This window comes from Sinocyclocheilus anshuiensis, unplaced genomic scaffold (genome assembly GCF_001515605.1).
Source record: "Sinocyclocheilus anshuiensis isolate Anshui unplaced genomic scaffold, SAMN03320099.WGS_v1.1 scaffold397, whole genome shotgun sequence".
Lineage (NCBI taxonomy): Eukaryota > Metazoa > Chordata > Actinopteri > Cypriniformes > Cyprinidae > Sinocyclocheilus > Sinocyclocheilus anshuiensis.
Window position 1 is genome coordinate 238,006 of NW_015539841.1, and position 4,283 is coordinate 242,288.

The 4,283-nt window shown below is 37.3% G+C and overlaps 1 protein-coding gene across 1 annotated transcript in view; it reads right to left on the bottom strand.

Annotated features, from left to right (window-relative positions):
- Positions 1-2,310, bottom strand: part of LOC107684465 (guanine nucleotide-binding protein G(I)/G(S)/G(T) subunit beta-1-like) — a 17,043-nt gene extending 14,733 nt beyond the window's left edge. Inside the window, exon 1 of the mRNA XM_016480718.1 lies at positions 2,214-2,310. The gene's annotated coding sequence lies outside the window, so the exon portion shown is untranslated. The remainder of the gene's footprint in view (positions 1-2,213) is intronic.
- Between the last annotated feature and the right edge of the window lie 1,973 nt (positions 2,311-4,283).

Genomic DNA, 4,283 nt, shown 5'->3' on the forward strand with positions numbered 1-4,283 from the left:
TACATCCCTATATGCTACTAGTTTTTGCTGTGGTATCAAAGAAGTATTCTGTTATTTCAATAATAAAGAACCATTTTTTTTGCTCACCTGCAAAATGATCTGATCTGTTACTCAAAATCTGATATGATAATGCAATATGATCCGAGTCGTGGGTTTTGTGATCCGTTGCACCCCTACTATCTTGACTTGTTATTTGAAGAAAAAAAGCAATCACTGAAGTTTTGCTGATTTGATTTGATGCTGATTTGTCCGCAGTGAAGTTCAGCCAGTGTCTTTTTTATTCAGGCTACTTAAATTCATTTTGGGCTACCAAAATCTGAAGAAAGTCTGCCCAAAGGGCTACCAGTGATTTAGAAATTTTGCGAGCCCTGCAACTACACAGCAGGAATCATACACTGAGTATTCACCATCTATTTGTAGGGACTCCAATGCTGATCTATAACTAAGCAACATCAGTTTTTTTTTTCCCAGACACTAAAGTGTTGTTCGCATTTAGCGATGTACTCTTAATCTCTGTATACGTGCAGTTTGGTGGTTCTCCCACACACATCCGCCCTGCTGACACCAAGACAAATGTTTGGCGCGATAAACATTTGAATTTAAATGAACTGTTTAGTCCGACGCAAACATCTATTTTCTATTGCACTGTGGAGAACTGGCCAACCAATGAGATTAATTCACGTACCCAGAGCTGCTGCACTTACATAAAACTACGACTTGGTGGTGCTGACAAACTGATTATTTTGCTAAGCAACTGTAAATAGCAGAAACCGTAAACTCTCGTTTCTGTAGTCTTGTATTTGGTGTTGTTTGATAAACATCATAGCCAAAAATCATGTGCAAGACTAGTCGACTAAGCGATACTGCTGCTGCTAGTTGACTTGGAAATACCATTCATTCATTCATTCTATTTATTTATTTTTTGAATAAATAGTGAAACCACTTTCTGTTAATCGCTTAAACAGTGCAAGTAAAACGGTGTTCACTTCTATATGATGTTTCAGAAAGCTGCTTTCCGTAACAACCCTGGAATAAGCTGTGTATTCACATACAGGGTCAATGCGAATATCATGACAAATTGAACGTGATTTTTTTATTGGTCCATTACGGTCACTAAAGAAAGTTTAAGACTGGTTTCATGATCTTTTCTCAACTCGGACTTGTCGGTATGAGCATCAAGACAGAGATGTTTTATTACAGTCATGGCCAAAAGTACTGGCAGTGACAATCTAGAAACAATGCGAATGAACCACAACAGCTTAAGCAGCAAATTTTGCAAAACACAAAATTTATGTCACTGCCAATACTTTTGGCCACGACTGTAGCGTCTCATTTAAACAAACTTTGCTCCAACAACTAACTTTTATCACTCTGATATGATCAGATATATATTTTAGTTATTAAAATATTTCAGAACTACAGGCAGGTAAATATTGCGGTTTACTTCTTATATATGTAGTAACACTGCTGCATGTAAAAAGAAATCAAATTAGTAGAAAAACTCTGTACAGAACATGCCTTGATTAGATTTTGATTTTTTTTTTCTTCTAAATAAATATTCAACCTAATTGGCAAAACAAACATATAATATTTTTCTTTAAACAGGTACAATGCCTTGCCCTACCCACTTAAACAATTAAAAGCCATGACAAAACCATACCGTACCTTTTCTGTACTTCACCGAAAGAAAGAAATCCAGAGGTAAAAGCTTGAATTATTTGGGTCAAGAGTTGGTTGGGTGATCAGAGAGAGCAGAGGAAAGTGTGAGTGGACACAGACATGGACCGCGTCCCGTTCTCAATGTCACTCCTGTAATCCAGGGACACAGTTGATTCAGCGCGTCCGCACAAATCCGGTTAACACCAAATCTGCTGATGAACTCTCCTGCTGACCCAAATCCACTGCCGACACTTTCACTCGCATCGCACGTCAAAATGAACAAGAACATGAAATCTGACCAACTTTAGTAACTAGTGTGAATCTTTGAGTGATCCTGCTGCATTGACACACTCCAACAGAAAGACTACTGTAGTAATATCTCGTCTTATTCAGCACAACTAGCTCTAGTCACCACACAATGTCCATCTGAAGACGAAAAGCCATTAGAAGTCCTATGCTGCCAAAAAAAGTACATGATTAAGGTCACAGTTCCTGTCCAGACCTCAAATTACCATTCCCTCAGGTGTGCCATCTAGAGTAAAGTAAAGACTTACCTGGATTCTGTATTCCCAGACAGCTCCTGTGTCTCCAACGGCCAAAGACCTTCTGAATGGATCTACACTGGATAAACACCTCACCAGAACGTTCCACGTTTAAGCCGCACATAATCCAGCTGATAAAGTGTCATTTTAATATTGCTAATACAGGGTCAGCGGCTGCATCAATATACGGCTTTACGTTCACCTCAACAACACTGCTCTCTCTGAAACTACACGCATTCACCGTCAAAATAAACTACATGGCAAACCCATCTGTCTGCAGTATAACTTTCAGAAAAACACCAAGTCATATACAATGAATATGACATAACCAGCAAAGCATGAGCACAACTCAAAAGAAACACCCTCTCACATTCAAACTGCTTTTATTTCCAGTAAATTTCCTAACGTGTAAGTATTTGGATTAATATAAAAAGTTCAACAACTGAGACATAAATCAAACAATTTTCAGAGACATCAGCATTTCTGAATGAATCGGTGTTTCTGAACAAAACATCTGAGTAAATGATTCAATGAACCACTCATAAAGACACTCAATTGCTTCATTAAATTTGAACCAATATGTTGAATGTAGGGCTGCACGATTATGACAAAAATCATAATTGTTGATTATTCCCTTGAAATTGTAATTGCGATTATTAATTACGATTATCACAATTTACATTGAATGATGTTAGTACCATTGTTTGATGCAACTGCATGCCGTATTTTTTAAAGAAAATAAACAAGCTGAAAACACTAACTGAAAAATCTTTAGTGCTTTTCTATAGTATTAAGCCTCAAATGTCAAATATACATCGGATTGGTTTCTTCTTTAAATTATAAAAAAGAAAAATATGAATGGTATTATAATGTTATACTAAAACTAAAACCTTAAGATAACATGTAGAAAGAAAAAAACATATCTTAAGCGTGCAGAATAACATAAGTAGACTTTGAACGATTAATATACAGAACGAACGATTACGTAATTGTGGCATCCATTAGTAGGGTTGGGTATCGTTTGGGTTTTTTTCGATACAGGTGCCAAATCGATACTTTTAAAACGGTGCCTGAACCGATACTTATTAAAAAATAAATAAATAAATAAAAATTCCCCTAAAAAATGATGGATTGGCCATTAGCACTATAAACTAGGGATGCACCGATACCACTTTTTTCAGTACTCGCCCGATACCGATACTTTTATTTTTGGTACTTGCCGATACCGAGTACCGATACTGATATTTTTTATTGCATTTGTACATTTTTTAAATATTGGGTACAGAAACCAAAAGAGTATGTATAATGTTAGTTGGTTAACTTAATTTATCAAACAGATACAGTCAAACCAAAATTTATTCAGACACCTTCAACATTTCTCACATTATCACAGTTTATTTAAATACACCGCGTCCTGAGAGCGGCTCCCTGATGCACCAAAATTATATACAATATTAGAATGTTTAAAGGAGTGGACACGAAAATCGCGGGAGCGAAACATGTTGCAAGAGCAGGCGACAATGGTCAAAGATTCAGCGGAAGCGAGATTAAGAAAACAGCCGAATCCCAGATATTTTGGGCAATTAAGAAATTCCAGCCGGACGCATTTTTGTAGGTCCAAAAAGAGGACATGTCCGGGGAAAAGAGGACGTATGGTCACCTTAATTTATTGCTAATCGATGTATTCTTTTTAAAGTAGCATATAGAACATATTTTCTGCCTCATTCTGTGACAAGAAGCCACATCAGATCACAAAAGAAATTATTTTTCACGTGTGGTGCCAGTGATGATACTTCTTAAGTCCATTTTGGAGAACCAGAGGACAAATATTTCAATCAATCGCTCAGGCACGGCACCGAAATCTGCGTTCTGATTCGGTTCTAGTACATACCGGTTACATAGGTACCGGTGCCATATTGGTACTATTATCGTGCATGGGTGGGTGGGGGCAAGAGAGAGACTGCCTGTACTTGTCATAGGCTATTTCATAACTATTTGGTCTTTTAAACCGCACGTGAGAGTGAGAGAGAGAGAGAGAGAGAGAGTGAGAGAGTGAGAGTGAGAGTGAGAGTGAGAGAGAGA